Source organism: Phyllostomus hastatus, unplaced genomic scaffold, assembly GCF_019186645.2.
Source record: "Phyllostomus hastatus isolate PE091 unplaced genomic scaffold, TTU_PhHast_1.1 phas_contig_312, whole genome shotgun sequence".
Taxonomy (NCBI): domain Eukaryota; kingdom Metazoa; phylum Chordata; class Mammalia; order Chiroptera; family Phyllostomidae; genus Phyllostomus; species Phyllostomus hastatus.
The window spans coordinates 2,411,246-2,436,632 of NW_025333849.1; the positions used below are offsets into that span (position 1 = coordinate 2,411,246).

The 25,387-nt window shown below is 38.2% G+C and overlaps 1 protein-coding gene across 13 annotated transcripts in view; it reads right to left on the reverse strand.

The window, feature by feature from the left end:
• Positions 1 to 24,773, reverse strand: part of LOC123819436 (aminopeptidase O (putative)) — a 448,779-nt gene extending 424,006 nt beyond the window's left edge. For all 13 annotated transcript variants that reach the window (XR_006785810.1, XR_006785808.1, XR_006785809.1 and 10 more), the window contains exon 1: positions 24,737 to 24,773. The gene's annotated coding sequence lies outside the window, so the exon portion shown is untranslated. The remainder of the gene's footprint in view (positions 1 to 24,736) is intronic.
• Between the last annotated feature and the right edge of the window lie 614 nt (positions 24,774 to 25,387).

Below are 25,387 nucleotides of genomic sequence, written 5' to 3' on the forward strand. Positions count from 1 at the left end.
CCAACAAAGGGACAAGACTGAAAGTGTGGTTTGCTCCCACTGAATACAGCTGGTAGGCAGGGAGATTAGAAAATTGCACAGCAAAGGGATTTCTGGCCCCAGTCCAGCACAACTGGCAAGCTGGGGGCTCTGCAAATGGAGTTTGCAACTGTGTCTACTACAAAGGCAGTGAGCTGGGAATTACGTGGGCAAGAGTTGAGGACCTGAGATTATTCACAGCCAGGCAGAACCCCCATTTCCCAGGCAGAATTCAAACCTCTGAGAAAGGAAAGACGTACCCATCCCCACCTCCTATAGGATTGGCAGAATAGGCAGGAAAGGTTCAAGAACCCCCTGTAGGGTGCATATCTGCAGGAGAAAGGCAGGAAGAGAATCTCCAAAAGGATCCATTTTGAACTTCTCTCAGGGAGACAAAATACACTGGTTCCCAGGGCCCTATTCCACTGAGGCCAGTAAGGCAGTGAGAGCAGAAATTATGTAGCAAGGGGTAATCAGGGCCCTGCCCAGCCTCAGCTCTCACACAGAGCTGCCATCAGCACTAAGCAGAAAAGAGCTGACCCTCTTATACAGATTGGCCCCTCCCTTGAAACAGACTGCTAGTTAATCATAAACTATACATTACCAGAAATAAGCTGGGACAGACCATGATGGGTGGCATAGGGGCAGGGGAACGTACCCACAATTCTCCCAGAAGACTGATCGGTGCCTCCCAGGGGAGACCTTGGAGTCCCAACTTCCAGATCACAACAGAAGTCCCCTCTAGGGGCAGATAAAGGTGGTACATGTGGTGCTGCTAGAAGTTGGATGACCCACCCTGGGCCTTGAGCTGATAAAAAGCTAGAAGCTGATCCAGAAGGAGAAGACAGAAGGCAAACACCAAACTCTGCTGAGACAAATTCCACCTCATTCTTCTTCAGAATTTGTGTTATTTTTTTTTACTCACATAGCCCTATAACATTTCCCCATTTTCTTCAATTGTATTCCAACTAATTCACTATTTTTTGCCTTTTATTTTTCAATCTTTTTATTTAGATTCTTACATATTTTTATTTTATTTCTATTTCAAATCTCACATTGTATCTGTCCCCTTTCTTCCTTCATTTTGCTTTATTCCTCCCCTTTCTTATTTTCATTGTAAATTTTATTTTCCCACTCTCTGTCTTCTTCCTATTCCTTATTCTTACTATTTCTCTTCCCTCTACCCTCTAAAAATCATTCTTCCTTCCTTTAGTCAGCTCACAGTCTTTTTCCCTTTCTTATAATATTATTTTCTTTCCACCTTTATCAATTGTGGCTTCTTTGGCATGAATACTGTTGTTATTGCTGTTTTTCTTCAATTGTGTTCCTATTCACTCTTTTTTTACTCCAAATCTCATTGTTTACTCTCCCCATCTTACTCCATTTTGCCTTCCTCCTATCCTTGTATATTTGAGTATGGAATTTTATTTTTTCTCTTTCTTAGCCTGTATTCTTTTCCTAATTCTATTTCTCCTCCCTCTATCCTCTCAAAGTCATTTTTCTTTACTGTAGACATCTCATTCTCTTTTCTCTTCCTTATAACATTCTTATTCCCTTCCCACCTTTATTAATCTTTGCTCATCTGTTGTTGTTATTGACTCTGCTGTGCTTTGGTTTTAATTTTATTTCTATTGGCTTGATATTTTATAATTTTACTTCAAACCTCATATTGTATCCTTCCTTTTTCTTACTCCATGATGCCATTATCCTTCCCTTTTCTACTTACATTTTAAATTTTATTTTCTCCCTTTCTTTGCCTTATTCCTATCCCTACTTTTAATATTTCACCTCCCCTTTCCCTCTTAAAATCCTTTTTCTCATATTCCCTTTAGTGATCTCGTATTCTTTTTTCCTATCATATAATATTCTTAACTATTTCTACCTTTATTAATCTTTGCTCAGTTAATATTGCTGATGTGTTAGGGGCACATTTTTGCTGATGTGGGTTTGGTTTTCTGGGTAGTATTACCTTGGTAACTAGTACCTGTAAAACAGCACACTAGACATAGTGGGGGATGTGACTCCCAGTCAGCCAGCTGGAGAGGAGAACCCACCAACAAATGAGCCACCAACAAGCCCAAGTAAACAAGTGAGCCCACATAAACTGTATAAAGAGCATCTGTAGGGCATCCAGACCAGGATATCAAACAGACTGTACCATTGAGCCCTACAGAACTCCTATCACAGAAGGCATCCCATGAAGACAGACAGTCAAAGCAGAGCAATCTGAGATGCAGAAACAAACAAAAAGAGTCTCCCTTTCCCCTAAAAAGGGGACACAAATAACCCTCAAATGAAAGGAAAGGAGGAATCTGCAGAAAAAGAGCTGAATGAAATTAAAACAAGCAATCTAGCAAACAGAATTCAAAATAATGTTTATGAGGATGCTCAAGTAACTCAGTGAGAACTACAAGAAAATTTATGGGAACAACAAGGAACTTTATGGGAGCAACAAGGAACTTAGTGGGAACTACAGAAGCATGAAAAAGGACATAGAAACTATGAATAAGAACCAGGAAGAACAAAAATACAATATTTGAAATGAAAAGTAAACTAGAAGGAATCAAAAGCAGGAAAAATGAAGCAAAAGACCCAATCAGCAGTCTGGAAAACAAGATAGAAAAAAATACCCAGTCAGAGCAACTAAATGAAAAACGACTCAAAAAGAACAAGGATACTTTAAGGGAGCTTCAGGACAATGTGAAATGTAACACATGCATCATAGGAATATCAGAAGGAGAAGAAAAGAAGCAAGGGACAGAAAATCTGTTTGAAAAAATAATGACAGAACACTTTCCTAACATGGTAGGAGAAATAGTCACGCCAAGTTCAGGAAGCACAGAAGGTCCCAATGAAGATGAATCCAAAAAGGGCCCACTCCAAGACATATCATAATTAGAATGGCAAAAGTTAAAGATGAAGAGAAACTCTTAAAGACAGCAAGTGAGAAACAGCTAGTAACACACAAAAGCACTCTGATAAGGCTATCAACTGATTTCTCAACAGAAACACTACAAGCCAGAAGGGACTGGCACAGAATATACCAAGTACTGAAAAGCAAGGAATTGCAACCAAGACTACTCTACTAGCAAGGTTCCCAATTAAAATGGAAGGTGAAACAAAGAGTTTCCAGACAAAAGAAGGCTAAAAGAGTATATCTCCACCAAGCCAGCACTGCAAGAGTTGCTGAAGGGACGGCTATAAGAAAGAGCAGAGAGCGGAATAAAGACGGTGGCTTTGTTGGAGGGAGTGTAATCCCCTTCCTCTATGCAGGGGAGAGAATCTTGAGGATCTGCGGAGGAACAGAGCAAAGGGGCCTAGGATATAGCAACATTTATGAAAACAAGACATCAAGAATTATAGCGGACATTGAAAAACCAGACAGTAAGGAGACTGCTTCACGATAATAGGGACCCAGGGATCAGTGTGGGACCCAGAGGGATTGCAGACCTCAGGTCCGGTGCTCCCGGGTCTGCCTCAGGTCACCCCGGTGAGCGGAGTCACTGCTCCCTCCCCGGACAACAGGGATTGAGCAGCACCAGGGGAGGCTTTGTTGCCTGAAGGCACAGAGAGGGGAGTTGGACTGGGAGAAAGTCGTGCAGGGGCTACAGACACCCACCCATAGCCCTGGGAAGGGTGAGTGCCCCCAGCCTGCATGACCAGGAGCGGCCCGGCCATGTGCCCCAGCCCCCAGCCAGGTGGGAGTGTGGTTCTCTGGAAAACCCAGACACCGCAGCCCTGAACAACAAAAGGGTGTGGGTGTTCTCGGGTTTCTGGAGCCTGCGGTGGTGAACTCGGGGGGGGGGGGGGGCACGTGCCCCTTCGGGATTCCCAACTCTCAAGCTGTGCACCTGGAAGGGACTCGGTGCTTCTAGGGTTCCTGGACCTCGCAGTAGGAAAATTGGTGGAAATGCGCACCCTTCGAGATCCCCGGAGCTTGCACTGTGAATACAGAAAAGACGCAGGTGCTTCCCAAGAACATACAGCCTGCCGCAGTGAAATTTAGGGGAAGGTCACGTCCCCTTGCGATCCCCGGAGCTTGTACCATGAACCCGGAAAAGACTCAGGCACTCTGCAGGGCCCCTGGTACCGGGAGTCCATGGCAGTGAGCCCCGGACAGTGTGCTTGGGAGTTCCCATACACACACCCAGGGTCCTGCGGGGGGAATGTCAGATTGGCTCTGGGGAGAGCACGCTGCTGGCTCTGGGGACAGTAGGAGAGAGACTGACTGAGTTTTGACTGGGAAGAGTGAAAAGCATTCCAAACGCCCCTCAGCCTGCTGAAGCCAGAAAAACCAGAAAACCTGGTTTGGCCAGTTAGAAACCAACAAGACGTTTTGGGTTTTTTTGTTTGTTTGCTTTTCTTTTGGCTGTTGTTGTTTGTTTGATTTTCTCTTCTTTTTTAAATGACTTTTCATTTTTAATTATTATTTTTATATCTCTCAATTCCTTATGTTTCCCTTCCTTTCATTCTAGTATTATTCCTTCCACTCCAAATTTCTCTCTCCTGCATTCCATCTTCTGCTTTTTTCCCTTTTTTTTGACCCTGCAACTTACTGCAAATTTGTATTATCTTTTTCTCATTTTTCTGACATTTTTATTTTAATAGTATTTTGGTATTCTTTTTCTTTCTGTATAATCTCCTTTGCTTGGCTGGTTATACCGTCATTTGAGAGGTTCCCTGTTATCTCATTCACAGTGTGCTGATAATTTACTGTCCTTCATTTGTGTTCCATTAGTACACCACTCAAGGTTCCTTACTCCTTACTCTTGTTATCTAGATCCCATAGATTCTGCCACATGACTGTTACTTTAATATTACTGTAAATAAGACCTGTTCATACAACTGTAAATATTACACAACACCCCTCCCAGGTCTCAGCCCACTTCGCAATTTCCTGAACTCTATTATTGTGGGGGTTGTCTCTATTCTTTTACACACAACTCCTATTTACTATTCTTTATTCCTACCCTACCTCAGAATCTGACCTCCCACAGCCTCACTGCTTTCTAGATCCAACTAACAATCCTTTCGTCCCCAGTAAGAGTCTTACCTTCTTTCCGTCCTTTCTAAAATGAGGCTAGTGAGGTGGAAGATCACAGTTAACACTACACGTAGCAAAGGATATCCCATTTCTTCTCTACTGGCTGCTACTGTGAATGTCATAAAACACTGACTTGCTGTCTTAAACTACTTTGCCTTACTCCTCCATCTGATCACAAAAAAGACTAGGGGGAAGCTGTGAACACCAGGATACATGAAGGAGAATACACCACTGAATCTCACAGGTATTCTACCACAGAAGTTCACACCATAATCACAGGGAACTAGAACAGATCAATTTAAGAAACAGAGGCTAACAAGAAGAGTCTCACGAAAAACGAGAAGACAAAGAAACAATCCCCAAATGAGGGGAAAGGAGGAAGCCTCAGAAAGACTGCTAAATGAAGTAGAGGCAACTCAACGATCAAATATTGAGTTCAAAGAAATGATTATCAGGAAGCTCAATGAACTCACAATGAGCTACCAGAAACTTCAGGGAAGCTACAATGATCTCACTGCAAACGATATCAACATGAAAAAGGAAATAGAAACTATCAACAAGGGCCAAGAGGAAATGAAGAATGCCATTTCTGAACTAAAGAACACAGTAGAAGGAATGGAAAGCAGGATCAATGAAGCAGAAGACTACATAAGCAAATTGGAGGACAAAGTAGAAAAAAAACACCCAGAAAGAACAAGAAAAGGAAAAGAGGCTCAGAAAGAATGAAGAGGGATTAAGAGAAATGCAAGACAATATGAAATGCAATAATATCCGTATAATAGGGATATCAGAAGGAGAAGAAGATGAGCAAGGGATAGAAAACCTATTTGAAAAAGCAATGATGGAAAACTTCCCTAATTTGATGAAAGAAAAAGTAACACGAATCCAGGAAACACAGAGAGTCCCAATCAAGAGGAACCCAAAGAGGCGTACCTCAAAACACATCATAATTAAAATGGCAAAATTTCAAGACAAAGACAGAATATTAAAGGCAGCAAGGGAAAAGCAGAAGTAACATACAAGGGAACCCCAATAAGGCTAACAGCTGACTTCCCAATGGACACACTCCAAGCCAGAAGAGAATGGCAAGAAATAATCCAAGTAATGAGAACCAGAGGCCTGCAACCAAGGCTACTATACCCAGCAAGGCTCTCAATCAAGATAGAAGGCCAAATAAAAAGCTTCCCAGACAAAAGAAGTCTAAAAGAATACACCTCCACCAAACCAGCTCTGCAAGAGATGCTAAAAGGACTGCTTTAAGGAAGGAAAGGAAAAGAGAGAGAGAGGAACACATGTACATAAATGACAATGAATAAATACCTATCAATAATAACCTTAAATGTAAATGGGTTAAATTCTCCAATCAAAAGACATAGAATAGCTGAATGAATAAGAAAACGTGACCCACACATATGCTGCCTACAAGAGACCCACCTCAGGATAAAAGACCTGCACAGGCTGAAACTGAAAGGCTGGAAACAAATTTTCCAAGCAAATGGACAGGAAAAAAAAAAGCCGGGGTAGCAATACTCATATCACACAAAATAGACTTCCAAAAAAGGGCCATAAAGAGAGACCCAGAAGGTCACTTCATAATACTCAAGGGAAGAATCCACCAAGAAGACATAAATATTGTAAATATATATCCACCCAACAAAGGAGCACCCAAATACATGAAGAAAATCTTAGAGGACTTCAAGAAAGATACTGACAGCAACACAACTATAGTGGGGGATTTTAACACCCCACTGACAAAAATAGATAGATCTTCCAAACAAAATATCAACAAAGATATTGTGGCATTGAACAATACCCTATATGAAATGGACTTAACAGATATATAAAGAGCCCTCCATCCCAAAGAAGCTAAATACACATTCTTTCCAAATGTACACGGAACACTTTTAAGATACACCACACGACAGGACACAAAAGAAGCCTCAACAATTTCAAGAAAATTGAAATCATACCAAGCATTTTCTTGGATCACAAGGGACTGAAGATAGAAACCAGCCCCAAGGAAAAAAACCCAAACACTCAAAATCATAGAGATTAAATAGCATGCTATAAAACAATGAATGGGTCATTCTTGTAATGTCAAGAATGAAATTACAGAAGAAATCAAAAGATTTCTGGAAACAAATGAAAATGAACTCACAACAACCCAAAACTTATGGGACACAGCCAAGGCAGTCATGAGAGTGAAGTTCATAGCAATATGGGTCTACCTACAAAAGACAGAAACATTTCAAACAAAGAACCTAACCCTATGCCTACAAGAACTCAAGGGACAACAACAAAGGAAGCCCAGAGCAAGCAGAAGAAAGGAAATAACCAAGATTAGAGCAGAATTAAATGACATAGACTAAAAGCACAATTCTAAGGATCAATGAATCCAAGAGCTGGTTCTTTGAAAAGAGAAACAAAATCGACAAGCCTTTAAGCAGGCTCATCAAGAAAAAAAGAAAGAAGACCCAAATAAACACAATCAGAAATGAAAGAGGAGAGATTACAACAGATACCACGGAAATACAAAGGATTGTAAGAAATTACTATGAAGAACTGTATGCCAAGAAATTTGAAAATCTAGGTGAAATGGACAAATTTCTAGATAATCTTCCAAAACTCAATGAAAAAGAAGCAGAAAGCCTGAACATCAGACCAATAACAGCAAAAGAAATTGAAGCAGTTATCAAAAAACTCCCAACACACAAAAGCCCTGGACCAGATGGTTTCACAGGAGAATTCTACAAAGCATTTAAGGAAGAGCTAACCTCTATCCTTCACAGACTATTCCAAAAAATCCAAAAAGATGGAAGACTACCAAACTCTTTTTATTAGCTCAATATCATCCTAATCCCAAAACCAGATAAAGACACAACAAAGAAAGAAAACTTCAGGCCAATATCGCTGATGTACATTGACGCTAAAATCCTCAACAAAATACTGGCAAACCGCATCGAACAATATATTAAAAAGATCATACACCATGACCAAGTGCGATTCATTCCAGGGATGCAAGGATGGTACAATATTCGCAAATCAGTAAAGGTAATACATCACATAAACAAAAGCAAAGACAAAAAACACATGATCATATCAATAGATACAGAAAAAGCATCTTATAAAGTACAGCATCCATTTATGATAAAAACACTCAGCAAAGTGGGAATAGAGGGAGCATTCCTCAACATAATAAAGGCCATATATGAGAGATCTACAGCCAACATCATACTCAATGGGCAAAAACTAAAATCTTTTCCACTAAGATCAGGAACAAGCCAAGGCTGTCCACTTTCACCACTTCTATTCAATATAGTACTGGAAGTTTCAGCCACGGCAATCAGACAAGAAAAAGAAATAAAAGGCATCCAAATCAGAAAGGAGGAAACAAAACTGTCACTGTTTGCAGATGACATGATAGTGTACATAGAAAATCCTATAGACTCCACCAAAAAACTGCTTGACCTAATAAATGAATCTGGAAAAACAGAGGGATACAAAGTCAATATCCAGAAATCAAAGGCATTTTTGTATACCAACAACGAAACATCAAAAGCAGAAATCAAGAAAAAAAAATCTCATTTGATATAGCAACAATAATAAAATACCCAGGAATAAACCTAACCAAAGAAGGTTTACACCTATACTCAGAAAACTACACGACACTGAAGAAAGAAATCAAGGAAGACACAAACAAATGGAAACATATACCGTGTTCATGGATTGAAAGAATTAATATCATCAAAATGTCCATACTACCCAAAGCAATTTACACATTCAATGCAATACCTATCAAAGTACCAATGGCTTATTTCACAGACATAGAACAAACACTTCAAAAATTTATATGGAATCATAAATGACCCCAAAAAGCTGCTGCAATTTTGAGAAAAAAAGAGTAAGTAGGAGGGATCACAATACTTGACACTAAACTATAGTACAAGGCCACTATAATCAAAACAGCCTGGTACTGGTATAAAAACAGGCACATAGACCAATGGAACAGAACAGAGAGCCCAGAAATAAACCCAAGTCTCTACGGTCAATTAATATTTGACAAAGAAGGCAGAAACATAAAATGGAGTAAAAATAGCCTCTTCAACAAATGGTGTTGGGAGAACTGGACAGCTACATTCAAAAAAATGAAATTAGAGCACCAACTTACTCCTTATACAAAAATAAATTCAAGTTGGATAAAAGACTTAAATATAAACCATTAAAGTCCTAGAGGAGAATGTAGGCAGGAAAATCTCAGATATTTCATGCAGCAACATTTTCACTTATATGTCTCCTAGAGCAAGGGACATAAAGGAAAGAATAAACAAATGGACCTCATCAAAATAAAAAGCTTCTGCACAGCTAAAGAAAACAGTAGCAAAATAAAAAGAGAACCAATGGTATGGGAAAACATATTTGCCAATGATACCTCAGACAAGGGTTTAATCTCCAAAATATATAAAGAACTTACACGACTCCACTCTAGGAAAATAAGCAACCCAATGAAAAAATGGGCAAAGGACTTGAACAGACACTTCTCCAAGGAGGACATACAGAGGATCCAGAGACATATGAAACAATGTTCAATATCACTAGTTATCAGAGAGATGCAAATTAAAACCACAATGAGATACCACTTCACACCAGTCAGAATGGCCATCATAAACAAAGCAACAAACAACTGTTGGAGAGGCTGTGGAGAAAAGGGGACCCTGGTGCACTGTTGGTGGGACTGCAGACTGGTACAACCACTATGGAAAACACTATGGAACCTCCTCAGAAAACTAAAAATGGATCTGCCTTTTGACCCAGCAATTCCACTGCTGGGACTATGTTCTAATAACACTAAAACACTAATACAAAAGAACCTACACACCCCGATGTTCATAGAAGCACAATTTACAATAGCTAAGTGCTGAAAGCAACCAAGATGCCCATCAGTAAATGAGTGGATCAAAAAAGTATGGTACATTTACACAATGGAATTCTGTGCAGCAGAAAGAAAGAAGGAGCTCCTACCCTTTGCAACAGCATGGATAGAACTGGAAAACATTATGCTAAGCGAAACAAGACAGGCAGTGAAAGACAAATACCATATGATCTCACCTTTAACAGGAAATAATCAACAAAACAAACAAACAAGCAAAATATAACCAAAGACACTGAAATAGAAGACAGGCTGACAGTGACCAGAGGGGAGAGAAGAGGGAATTTCAGGGGAGAATGGGAAGGGTTTATAAGAACAAATTTAAAGGACACATGGACAAAAACTAGGGGGAGGGTGGTAATGGGAGGGAAGTGGGGAGAGATGGGCTGGAATGGGAGTAAAAGGGAGAAAACTGTATTTGAACACTGATTAAAATTTAAAAAAAAGAAAAGAAAGAAAGAACAGAGAGACTGACAGAGACAGGTATGGAATGAATGGCAATGAATAAACATATATCAATACCAACCTTAAACATAAATGGATTAAATGCTCCAACCAAAAGACATAGGGTAGCTGAATGAATAAGAAAACATGACCTGCATATATGCTCTCTATAAGAGACCCACCTCAGAACAAAAGATCTACACAGGCTGAGAAAAGAGATGGAAAAAATATTCCAAGCAAACACACATGAAAAAAAGTTGGTGTACTAATACTTATATTAGACAAAATAGATTCAAAAGCAAAGGTCATAAATGAGACAAAGTGGATCACTACATAATATTTAAGGAAATAATTCAACAAGAGAATATAACCCTTGTAAACATTTATGCACCCAACACAGGATCACCTAAATATATAAGACAAATCTTGAAAGACTTCAAGAAAGATATAGACAACTGATATGTCCACTGGAGCAAGGGACATAAAAGAAAGAATAAACAAGTAGAACTTCATAAAAATAAAAAGCTTCTGCACAGTTAAAGAAAACAGCATTAAAATTAAAAGAGAACCAACCATATGAGAAAACATATTTGTAAATGATACCTCGCACAAGGGCTTGATTTCAGAATATATAAAGAACTCACATGACTGAACTCCAGGAAGACAAACAACCCAATTAAAAAATGGGCAAAGGACCTGAACAGACACTTCTCCAAATAGGACATAAAGAGGGCCCAGAGACATATGAAAAGATGGTCAGCAGCACTAGCCATCAGAGAATTGCAAATTAAAACCACAATAAGATACCATTTTACACACATTATGCTAAGTGAAATAAGCCAGGCAGTGAAAGACAAATACCACATGATCTGACCTATAAATAGAACCTGATCAACAAAACAAAGAAGTAAGCAAAATACGACCAGAGACATTGAAATAAAGAACAAATGGACAGTAACCAGAGAGGAGCAGGGAGAAAGATTAATAGAAGATAATAGGGGAAGGGCCATAAAGGAATATGCATAAAGGACATATGGGGAAAGCCAAAGGGAGTAAGTTTGAGGGTGGGAGGCGGGGATAGGTGGATCGGGGGGTGTGGTGGGTGAATGTGGAGACAACTGTACTTGAACAATAGTAAGAACAAAAGAAACATTTAGACAGCAACAGAGTTATCATGGGGATTTTAACACCTCACTGTCAACAATGGATAGATCTTCCAAACAAGGAATCAACAAGGATATTATGTCATTGAATGACACTCAAGATCAAATGGACTTAACTGATATATACTGAACCTTTCATCCCAAAGTAGCAAAATATACATTCTTTTCAAATGCACACAGAACATTTTCAAAGATAGACTACATGGTAGGACACAAAAAAGTCTCAACAAATTCAAGAAAATTTAAATCATATCAAGCATGTGCTGAGATCACAATAGCTTGAAACTAGAAACCAACCTCAAGGAAAAAAACTCAAAAACATTTAAATACATGGAAACTGAATAACATGTTATTAAGTAATGAATGGGTTAACAATGAGATCAAGGAAGAAATCAAAAAGTACCTGGAAACAAATGGAAATGAACACAGAAAACACCAAAACCTATGGGAACCACAAAGGCAGTGGGAGGGAAGTTCATAGCCATACAGACTTACCTAAAGAAGATAGAAAAATCTCAAATAAAAAACTTAACCCTATATCTAAAAGAACTAGAGAAACAACCAAAAAAAAAAAGCCCAGAATGAGTAGAAGGAAGGAAATAATCAAGATCAGAGCACAATTAAATGACATACAGAATAAAAAACAATTCAAAGGATCACTAAATCTAGGATCTGGTTCTTTGAAAAGATAAAGAAAATTGACAAACTTTTAACCAGACCCATCAAGGAAAAAAGAGAGAGGACTCAAATAAATAAAATAGGAAATGAAGAGGATAAGTTACAATTGATACCACAGAAATACAAAGGATTGTAAGAAATTACTACAAACAACTATGTGCCAAGAAATTGGACAACCTGGACAAAATGGACATTTCTAGAAACATACAATGTTCCAAAACTGAATCAAGAGAAGCAGAAAGCCCAAACAGACTGATAACAGCCAGTGAATAGGAGCAATAATAAAGCTCCAGGCACACAAAAGCCCTGGACCAGATAGCTTTACAGGTGAGTTTTACCAAACATTTAAAAAAGAACTAACTCCTATCCTCCTCAATCTATTCCAAAAAATTCAAGAAAAGACTCCTAAACTCTTTTTAAGAGACCAGTATTATCCTAATTCCAAAACCAGGTAAAGATACAACAAAGAAAACTATAGGCCAATATCTCTGATGAACATAGATGCTAATATCCTCAACAAAATACTGGCAAACTGCATCCAGCAATACATTAAAAAATCATACACCATGATCAAGTGGGATTCATCCCAGAGATGCAAGGATGGTACAGTATTCACAAAATGAAGGACAAAAATCACATGATCATATCAAGGGGTTCTGATAAAGCACTTGATAAAATCCAGCACACATTTATGATAAAAACATTCAGCAAAGTGGGAGTAGAGGGAGCATATCTCAACATCATAAGGCCATGTATGAGAAATCTATAGCCAACTTATATTCAACAGGCAAAAACTAAAAGATATCCACTGATGATCAGGAAAAAGACAAGGGTGTCCACTCTTATTCAACATAGCACTGGAACTTTTAGCCACAGTGATCAGACAAGAAAAAGAAATAAAAGGCATCCAAATTGGAAAGGAGGAAGTAAAACTGTCATTTACAGAAGGCATGATAGCATACATAGAAGACCCTATAGTATTCACAAAAAAACTACTCAACCTAATAACTAAATTTGGCAAAATAGTGGGATACAAAGTCAGTATTCAGAAATCTATGGCATTTTTGTACACCAAGAATAAAATATCAGAAAGAAAAATTAGGGGGAAAGTCCTATTTACTATAGCAAGAAAAATAATAAAATACCTGGGAATAAATTTAACCAAGGAGATAAAAGACCTGTACTCAAAAAACTATAGAACATTGAAGAAAGAAATGATAAAGATAGAAATAAATGGAAGCATATACTGTGTTTATGTATTGAAAGAATTAACATCATTAAAATTTCCATACTACCCAAAGCAATCTATAGATTCAATGCAATTCCTATTAAAATACTAATGGAATATTTCACAGATGTAGAAAAAATATTTCAAAAATTTATATGGAACCAAAAACACCCCAAATAGCCTCAGCAATCTTGAGAAAGAAGAACAAAGTAGGAGGGATCACAATATCTGATATCAAACTATATTACAAGGCCACTGTAATAAAAAAAAAGTCTGGTACTGACATAAGAAGAGACACAAAGATCAATGGAACAGAACAGAGAGCCCAGAAATAAATCCGTGTCTCTAGGGTCAATTAATATTTGACAAAGGGAGCCTAAGCATATATAATGGAGTAAAAATAGCCCCTTCCATAAATGGTGTTGGGATAACTGTGCAGGTAACTGGGGAAAAAAAAAAAGATACTAGACTACCAACTAACACCATACACCAGAATAAATTCAAAATGACTAAAAGGCTTAAATATAAGTCCCAACAACATAAAAGTCCTAGAGGAAAACATAGGCAATAGAAGTTCAGATATCCCACACAGCAATATTTTGTCAATATATCTCCTAGGAAAAGGGAAAAAATAAACAAATTGGACTACAACAAACTAAAAAGCTTCTGCACAGCTAAAGAAACCATCATAAAATGAAAAGGGAACCAACCATACGGGAGAATATATTTGCCAACGATACTTTGGACAATGGTTGATCTACAAAACATATAAAGGACTCATACAGCTCAAACCAGGAAGAAACCAATTAAAAATGGGCAAAAGACCTGAACAGACACTTCTCCAAGGAGGACATACAGATGGCCAACAGACATCTGAAAAGATGCTCAACATCACTAGCCACCAGAAAGATGCAAATTAAAACCAAAATGAGATACCACCTCACACCTGTCAGAATGACCATCATTAATAAATCTACAAACAAGAAGTGCTGGCAAGGATGCAGAGAAAAGGGAATCCACTGCACTATTGGTGTGGTAAACAGTAAGGACTTTCCTCACAAAACTGAAAATTGAACTGCCCTTTGCCCCAGCAATTCTGCTGCTGGCAATATGCCCTAAGAATCCCAAATCACCAGTTCAAAAGAACCTGTGAATCCCTATATTCATAGCATCAGTATTTATAATAGCCAAGTGCTGGAAACAGCCTAAGCACCCATTAGTAGATGAGTGGGTCAAAAAACTGGTACATTCACACAGTGGAATACTACGTAACAGAAAGAAAGAATGAACTCCTACCTTTTGTGACATCATGGATGGAACTGAAGGGTATATGCTAAGTAAAATAAGCCAGTTGGTGAAAGGCAATACCAGTAACTGGGGACTGTCAAGAGAGGAGAGGAGGGGAGAAGAGGGGAAGGGTGAGGAGGGAAGAGGAGAGATAGTTTCTGCCCCATGCTTGTTCATTAATCATCTTTTGGAAGCTAGATACAATAAAATTTTACATAATTCCATGCAGGAAAAAAAATCATACATCATTTTAGATAAATCAACTCCTATCCCTGACAGCAAACTTGGGGTACTAGCCTGTAACACAGCATTTTCTTTACACTCTTGATGCCTTTTAGGCTCCTAGCACATGGCTTGGAGACCTGAAAAGACAATAGGATTAATTTATTCTTTTACCATGTGGATTTTTAATAAGTAGCCCCCATACGTGCAAAGGTAGGCTTCCTAAAGATTATTCACAAAATATTAATTATAGAACTACAAAATTTTTAAGTCTGACTGGTTTTGTGTTACAATACTACACTGTCAAAGTGGCCTTTGGGGACATTTTTAACTTAGGAAGACTACTCATGATTTCCCAAATAATTTTATTCCAAGCATATCTATATAATTTCTCAGTGAATATTAAACATTTAGGTAGCTTCACTGCTAGCAATTAAGACCCATATTTATAAATATCCTCAAAAACTCATGAAAACATTTATATTTCACAACTCTCCAATGGAGAGTTCTTCTCCATTGAAGAACTCTTCAGAATAATCACTGTTTTTAGAGATTGAGCACAGTGTTTCTCAAAGTGTGGTCAAAGGATCACATATACTAGAATCCACTAGGCAGGGGGAGACTGGTGGGAGTGTTGCTTGTTAAAAACAGATTCTTGGACACTTTGCCAGATCTAATAAATCTGGATCTCCAGGGATAGGGGCCATTAATCTACATTTTAAATAAGATGTCCAAGTAATTCTTATACACCCTAATGCCTCTGAACCACTTAGCTACTTGAACCAACTCTTGCTATCACAAAGCCATAAAAAAACAGGATCCTCACAGGTCATTGCATGTGTAAAATAAAAAAAAAGAAGAATCAAGGAACAAATATTTAAAATGGAAGAGGAGACAAGGTGGAAGCTCTCCTCCATTATAGTCTGGCAGAATTTAGATTCCAGTGTAGACTGCAATTCTCCACCTACAAGCAGTGTTACCCATTACTTGTACCTATACTGAAGACACCAGTATTTTTTCTGTCCTTCAACTTGAAACACAGCATACTCTAAGAGGAATGCCATCCCTACATAAAGATTAAAGGATGTTCTGCCATGTGATGAAGTTTTCACTCATTCTTCCTCAACATTGTGACTTTGTCACCAAAATCAGGCAAAGTGGTTCTCAATCACTTTGAATTACTTGGGCCAGTGGTTCTCAAACTTGATTTGCATTTAGAATCACCTGAAGAACTTATTAAAACAGACTACTGGCACTGCTGGTCCAGAGACCAGACTTTGAAAACCACAGGCTATCTAACTGTGTCCTCCCAACCAGCATTATTTACAATTCACTGTGGAGTTCAGTGATGCTAAACAATGGTTTTACCTGGCAAATGCCCTAACCACATGCTGTATGGCACAGGTGGCAAATAAAAGGCCCGCAGGCCAAATCTGGCCCAGCACCTTGTTTCTACAGCGGCAGCACAGAGCTCTTGCTTAACTGTTAAGTAATTACATTTATACATTCCTAAAATTACATTCTGCCCTTTGAAAGCAACCTGGAGGCTGATGTGGCTGCTGGTGAAAATGAGTTTGACACCCTCCCTTGCTGTATGGCTTCTTGTATATGAATCTTGCTGCTCAGTATCTTCAAGAAGTTCCCATCCTTCAAAACTTTTACAACAGGCGATAAACTTGTCTTTTCTTGGCAACTACAGGGATAAACAACCTTCCTTTCTCTCCCCCAATTCCTGGCCTCTGTCTGACCCTGCAGCACCCACTTCCTACCCTGCATGGACAACCCTTCTGCCCTCTATAGGATACTATATACTTAGAAAGGGCAAGAGGTCCCTCTGTCTTAGGGAACTACACCTCCTTTAACAGGAAACCAAGACAGGTTCCTATCAGTTTATTTGGTGATTGTTACAGGGCTAATTCCAACCTGGATAATTCCACTACTTTTTAAAACACTATAGGAGGAAAGGACAAGTTCAGGAAACTGATAGTTAGAAAAAGAGTAGAGAAACACTTAGTGGACAAAGTAAGGAAATAAACATCCAGAAAGTCTTAGTTCTGGTTTCATTTCAGAAACTCTTAGGCTCTGTTAATATGGGCTCTTTTTGCTCTCTCCCAAAATTACAAGCTGGGTGCCAACAACCTTCACTTTCACCCCACCACTTAGCAAACCAGTGGTTCATTCTTGACATTTACATTACTTACATCAGCAACATCTCTGAAATATTTAATTTCCATAGTCTAATTTCAGAACATGACCACCTATTCTCTCTACTCTTTCTTTTGCTTACTCTTCAACTCTTGAACTTATTTCATTGAAACTCATTCTTCAATCCATTTGATTCAGGATTGTAGGGCAATGTCTCCAGTTGAGGGTGATTTCGTCCCTCAGAGGACAGTTGGTGATGTCTGGAGACATTTTTGATTGTCACAGCTGGAGGGGCCAGCTACTGGCATCTGGTAGGTATAGGTCAGGGATGCTAAACATCCTATAATGCACAGGAGAGCAAAGAATTAGTAATGTTTCTGAAGTTGAGAATCCCTGCTCTGTGACCTTCCTTACATAATGTGGTTTATTTCTTCACTCTGAGAACATTTAACCTCAATTCTCTAGCCCTTTTATCCTTCTGACTCGCCTGCTCTATAAAACCTTACCCTCAACCAACTGAATCATCCACATTTTCTACTTCTACTCTTCGTGTACTGAGCTCAACAAAAGTGAAGTAAACAAACGAATAAATATTACACAACCACAAAAATGGCTGATGTTACATATTTACAGATTCCAACCTCAGCTCAACTCTCAGCAGTACCAGGTAGGCAATCCTTTATGTCTCTCTCTAGTCACCCCCTCAATTCCTATTCTTTCAGTGACTATTTTAAACTTCTACCTCTCCCCTCAATACCCACCCCACCAAATCAACACTTGTATCAGCAAATTTACCTGCCTCACTTAAGACATTTTGCTACCATCAGACAAGAACTTCCACATATTCTTTCCCCACACTATGAATTTATTTACATTTATCCTTACCCTTCTCCCTATCCCTCTAGGAGAGTCAAAGAAGTGTCCCTCCTGTCCCACTACACCCTGATCATTGCCTTTGCTCTTCTCTTGCTGGCCTCCCCTGGGACTTTGCTTCGTCAGCCATCCAGCCCTCTAAGTCCTCTACCTCAACTTCTTCCTCTTTATCAGCTCTTTTCACCTCAGAAATAAGTGAATGTTCTAGTCTATTCTTAGGGGAAAAGAAACCAAAATGAACAAAAACTCTTCCCTATCTCCATATCTCCCTCTAACTCTTCTCTCTCTCCACAGAGCCAAATTCCTTAAAAGAACTGTCTTCACTTTGTATTCCATTACTCTATCTCCCTTTCAGTTCTATTACTCACTGCTCACATCCCTACTATGCCACTACAACTTCATATTAAGAAGCAAATGACTTCCTAGTTATCAACTTTATTGGGTTCTTTCAGCCTTATTTTTGGAACATTAACACAAATTACCATGCCCTCCTCAAAATTCTCTCCTCTTTTGGTATTTATGATACCATTCTCTCCTCTGTATCCTCCCATCTCTTTCGTCCTTCCTCTTCCCACATCTTAGATATTGGTGTATTCTGTAGCTCTTCCTTCAATCTGTCTCACTTGTCTGTTCAATCCATGCTCTGCCCATTTCAAATTCATACACCCTGCTCTGATCTCATCTAAGTTTTTCTGGTAAATGACACTATCATCTTACCCAGTTACCCAAGGTAGAATCCTGAGGATCATCCCTGATTTCTTACTTTCAACCTACACATAAACAACTGCAAATTCCTATCAATTTAAACTAATAATCTTTTGGATCTTTCATATCTGGTCATTCTCCCTGTAACCTATCTAATTCAGGTCATTATCTCTCACCCAGAACATACTATTACAAGAAAAATGATAATAAAATACATATGAGTCAGGTGAGGATAAAAAAAGCACATGAGTTAAGATAACTTGAGAGTCCTCTCTTATAAGAAAAGATTTTACACCAATATGAAGTATGATTCAAAAGAACAGAATATTGGTATTCTTTCTTTTAAAAAATGGATTATAACACTATATGAATATAGGTAAATCATTTAATCATCCCAGACCTCAGACTTCCAACTGCTGAATGAAGAATAAAAGTGATATATTGAAGGATCCTTTCAATACTAACATTCATTCTGTAGTTCTATTTCTACCAGACATCACTCAAACAGTTCATACCACCAAATACACACCACACTTGCTATATACACAAGATATTATTAGTGCTAAAAGAAACAGGCTGATATGTCTCCTTTGCCGTCACAATGTATCAAGCATATCCTGATTCCCACCAGTTTCAAAAACTAAACCTTCAGTTGCAAGTGTCGAAGAAAATGTAAGCCAAACAAAAAGGAAAAAAAAAATCATAATGAAATTGATTATATATAAATACTATTTCAAAATGATTTCCTTGAAAATCAAGCAACACCAAGTAATGTGGTAGTAACAAAATGAGTGTGCCATCAACTAGTGTGACAGTCAATAACAAAATTAGAATAAAAAGCTCCTTCTGCCCACAGAACAGTAGTGTGGGAATTGTCCAATATTCTAAAGTCAAACATCCATACAATCCATATGCGATATGAGATCATTAAAATTTCAGGATCTGTTTTTCAAAGACAAGGCTCTCAGAGAAAGATGATATGAACTAAGCCGTGAAAATGTAGCCTAAATTCCATTAATATGCTATCCCCCCAATCAAAGGAGAGGCACCTGTTACCCTTTTGACAGCTTGGGTTCAGTTGCTCTTCTATTGCCTACTAAGCTCAGAAGTAGGGTTCTGTTTCAAAGTTCATATAGAAGGAGAGTGCAGCAGGCAAAACAATTTACATTGCAAAGCTAATACTGGCCTAAGGGTCAACTCAAAACTTAGGATAAATCAATTCTGGAGTCACACAGCCCAGGTTCAAATCACAATTTCCCCACATACCAGCTTCATAATTTTAACAATTAATTTAATTTCTCTTTGCCTCAGTTTCTTCATCTGTAAAACTGAACAATGACAGCACCTACTTCACAGGTAAAATGTTAAGAACAATGTCTGATATACAGTAACACTAAAGAAATGCTAAGTAATGTTATTATTTTGTTCTTACTATTTTTAGACTAAATATTAAATGAGAAGAAAAATACACTGTAATGTATGCTCAAGTTCCAGTTTAACATTGTTACTAGGTATTTTGTTCATAGTTCACTAACAGTGATATTTCAGTAGGTATCTCCTATCTATCCTCCAGTAGCTCACAGACAAATCAAATCACCAAGTATTAAGTTCATGTTAAGTTCATGACATGAAATGAGAAGTATAGAGTCATAATTCACATAAAAACAGACACATAGATGAATGGAATAGAGTAAAAAGCCCAGAAATATATGAACAGATATAAAGTCAATTAATTTATGACAAAGGAGTCAAGAATATACAATGGGGAAAGGGCAATCTCTTCAATAATTGATGATGGGAAAATAGGACAGGCACATGCAAAAGAATGAAAATGGACACTATTTGACACCTTAAAAAAAATTACTCAAAATAAAGACCTGAACATAAGACCTGAAACCATAAAACTCCTAGAAGAAAACATACATGGTAAACTCCTTGACAAAGGTCTTTGAGTTTTTAATTTTTTAAAGTGACACCAAAAGCAAAAAAAAATAAAATGAGGCTATTCAAACTAAAACGCTTCTGCACAGCAAAGAAAACCATCAACAAAATGAAAGAGCAACTTACTGAATGGCAGAAACTATTTGTAAAGCATGCAAGGGGTTACTATCCAAAACATATAAATAACTCACAGAAATCAAAAGCAAAAAAAAAAAAGATTAAAAATGGGCAAGTCTCAAAAGACATTTTTCCAAAGAATATATACAGATTGTCACCAGGTACATGAAAAGATGCTCAGCATCACTAATCATCAGGGAAATGCAAATCAGAACCACCATGAGATGCCACCTCACATCTGTTAGAATGACTAGACTAGAAATAATAACTGCTGTGGAGAAAAGGGAACCACTGTGCACTGTTGGTGAGAATGTAAACTGGTACAGCCACTATGTAAAATAGTATGGAGGTCCCTCATAAAAGTGAAAATACAACTACCATATGATCCAGCAATTTCACTTGTGCATATTTATCCAAAGAACAGGAAAACCATGTCATGTTCATTGCAGCATTATTTACAACAGCCAAGACACTGAGAAAACCTAAGTGCTTACTGATGAATGAATAGGTTAAAAAATTGTGATTATATATAAATATATATATTCCATTGGTGGCTGAATAAAAATACTATGTATCACAATCTCTTTATATATACAATGGAATATTATTCAGTCACACAAAGAATGAAATCTTGCCATTTGCAACAACATGGATGGACCTCAGGGGAATTATGCTGAGTGAAATAAGACAGAAAAAGACAAATACCATCTTATATGTGGAATCTAAAAATAAATTTTTTTAAAAAAACAAGCTCATGGTACACTGGTGGCAACCAGTGTCAGGGGGTGGGAGCCAGAAGAAATGGGTGAACTATGTGTGAGTTTTTTTGTTTAGTTTAAATAAATTTAAAAACAAAGGAAAAAATTTAAAGCATAATTCATGTACATCAAAAGTATACCATATGGTATATACATACAATGAAATATTAATGATCCATAAAGAGAAATTCTGATATATACTACAACATGGATAAACCCTGAATACATGCTAAGTGAAATAAACCAAACACAAAAGGACAGTGCGTGATTCTACCTACTTGTGGTACTTAGAATAGGAAATGCAGAGATGAAAGTGGAATAGGGGTTAACAGGGGCTGGAGCAGGGAGGAAGTGTGGGGAGAAGGTGAGGGGCAAAGGGATTTATTGTTTAATGGGTGTGCAGTTTTTACTTGGGATAATTAAAAATTTTTGAAGTGGAAAATAGTGATAATTAATATTGCAAATATGCTTAGTGCCAATGAATTGTAGACTTAAAAATGGTTAAAATAGTAAATTACCACAACAAACATCTTTAAAAAAATATAGCCTATATTTTCAACAGTAAGTTTTAACCTTAAAATAAAGGATAGATCATTATTCTCAAGTTCCTCACTATGGACACCAAAGGAGTCAAAATCAACTCTTAGCTGGCCTTGGTTTAAAATATACTCTGAAATGAGTACATATCTTGCAAATTTCATAAGGAATATTATTTTACTTTGTTGATAAAGTCCATTTTTCTTAGCTCCTTGAAGGGAGAGAAAAAAGGAAAGAGAAATATGCTGAAGAGAGACCTTTATGTGTATGTGGGCATGTGTATAATGGTGGTTTTATAAGGAGATACTTGTCCACAGAGAACCATGATAACATGAGTGCAAAAGTACATCTGTGCAGGGCACCACAAATGAATGTGTAAACTGACACTCAATTAAAAAGTACAGAGGGTTTCCATCTATTGGTAAACCATAATTTAAACCACTGTAATATGCCCCAAATTCAAAATAGAAGATAAAGTCCATTATTTTGATACACATAATAAAGTGAAATATTTGAAATATCTACCCCAAATATTCCAAGAAAAAGGTTTATTACAGTACTAAAATGATGAAAGAACTTAATAAATTAACATTTTCCTAAAATGGCTTAAGATAAGGGATTCCATTTAAAATAATGTAATTCTCTACTACATTGGTAATTATCATATATCAAATATCATCCAAGAAAAAACAATTTTCAAAGAAGTAGAATGCAATTTTCAAAGAATCTATGGTCAAAACCAAACTAATAATACCACAGTGGGGCAAAAGTAGGTTTACAGTTGTTCATATGGAAAATAGTACAATGACTAATAAATAATAACACAAGAATAAACTGTTTCATGTACTCACAACTGTAAACCTTTCACCCCCCGCCCCCCGTATTAGCAAACACAAAGTGGCTCTTTAAAGAAGCCTGGTTTGTTCTAAGTTCTTTACATATACTAACTCATTTTATCCTCACAGTCTTCTGACAAAAGTACTCTTTCTCTTTCACAAGGAAACTGAGTTGTAGAGGGGTCAACTACCTTGCCCTGGCCAACTGTCTTGCCAGACTCAGTTGAGCAAGGAATTGAATCCTGGAGGTATGGTTTCCCCATCCCTGCTTTTAATTGCAGTGGTTTACTATCTCCTGGTGACATTAAGGAATAGATATCAAGTACAGGCACACTCAAAATGCAAAACAGTTTGGGGGTCAAATATAATAAAAGCTTTTAGGAAATCATCATACTACAACAGAGTGCAATACATGTTTCATAATAACTGCTCTGAGACATAGGGAAAATTAAAATATGTTTAGCATACTTAAGATTTAAAGAAGAAATTGTTTAGTACACTTAAAATTTCTTGATCCAAAAGTCAAAATACTTTTTTAAAAAGTACTTTTAAAAAAGGCTTTGAAGTCATACACAAACATGAACTTAAAGCCTGGGTCCACCACTTAGTTATTATGAATATTATATGAATATTATGAATAATTTCACACAACTGAGCCTCAGTTTCCTTCTATGCAAATTGATGATACAATTTCTAATTCAGTGTTGTGTGAGCTAAGGAGAAAACACATGCAAAGTGTTGAACACGGTCCCTGGGATATAGCAGATTGGCAACAATGAGTGACTACTATTTATCTGTAAACATTCTAGCCCACTAAATATGAGAAACAAATTTACCAATTAGCAAGTCATTTGGGAGGCTTTGCAGAACTGTAGTAAGTAGGTATGCCCTATTCAGAAATAGAGTGTACTAAAGTACAAGAAAATACAAAATCAAACCACCAATGAGATAAGAGTTCAAAATCCTTCTGGTTGGTTTTGTAATAACCTGTATTCCTTTACAAACAATTATGAATCCTATTGGCTTTTGTTTATTTGTTTGTTTTTGCGGTCTAAATATTTCTACTAGGGTTCGGTTTTTTATTTGATAGTTACCTTTGCAAGCATAATTGGCATCAGTGCTTGGAAATCAAAAAGAAATCCAGAAACACGGAGCATTTTTTTAATGAAGTGTTATATCTATTTATTCTATCTCAACAGGTGATTTGACCCACGTTGATCATTTATCCCAACAAATTTTCGCATTGCTGCTCCACCCCCTTACTCAACAAATACATGCATTACTGAGCAAAACTCCAGACTGACAGAATGAATGGTCTTCAGGCACACCAAAACTCAAAACTTGGTGCTCTCGGTAAGGATCCTTGGGGGCAGGGGCGGGGCAGTGGTGGATGGGTTTCTCTGCATGTAGAAACAAACAGAATTGGTAACTATTTTGTCTCCTCCTTACACAAGACTGGAGATGAACCTGCGGGGCTAGGAGCGGAGAGGCTGGGTGAGATGGGCCTGGAGCCGAGAGGAACGAGTTGGCAGCTGTAGGCTGAGAAAGGGTCTGTGCCACTGGGGAGAGACTCAGAGCCATCACCACCCTGAGAGCCGAGGCAGAGAGACGTGGCCGCTCAGCCCAGTCCCCAGGACGCATTCAGTTTCTAGGAGTCTGGGACGAATGAGAGAGAATGGGGACCCCGAGACCGAAAAAAGATGAGTAAGGGCGAGCTCCCGTTCGCCTTCAGAACGGGATGTTACTGTGCCCACAGCCAACCCGGGGCGGGAGACGAAGAAAGCAGGGATCCATCAAGGACCGCACCAGTTACCTGTCTCAGCTGCCCGCCCCACGGTCTCCACTTCCGCAGACTCAGGGTAACTACGGACTACCGGGAAACGCGCCTAATGACGTCATCCACACGCGCCGGGACCGGGACCGCGGTAGGCTGTCCAGGCCCTGGGGAAGAGGTGGACGTTGCTGTCCCAGTTGGGGACCCCGGGGCCGGGGGAGGCGGCGGTAATTTGCGCAGGCGCGGACAGGGGCGACTTGAACAGCTTGACTGGATTGGGTTCTTCTAGGGTTACCTTGTTACCCAACAAATTACTCCTAATAGCAAAATCTTGTTGGCATTTAAGAAAAAAAGTTATTGAAATACAAAAGTGCACTTTTTATTCCTTTTTTTTTTTTTTTTACTCCACCTGTGCTGTGTATGACTGTTGTTTCCGTATTCATTCCATTACAGTTTATTCAAGTCCTCTACGTCCCAGGCAAGCCCTGGTACAGAGTATGGCATACACCAGTGAGCAAAACACTGTACCTAGCTTCCTGGATATTACTTTCTAGTTGAGAAAGCAAACATTGAGTGTCTCAAGAAATACATATGCTTTCTAGAAATCATAGAGTGTGGAAGAAAAATAAGTCCCTGGAAAACTAAAGGAGAAAGGGTGCCCCTTTAGTTTGAGATGCCAAGGAAGTGCCC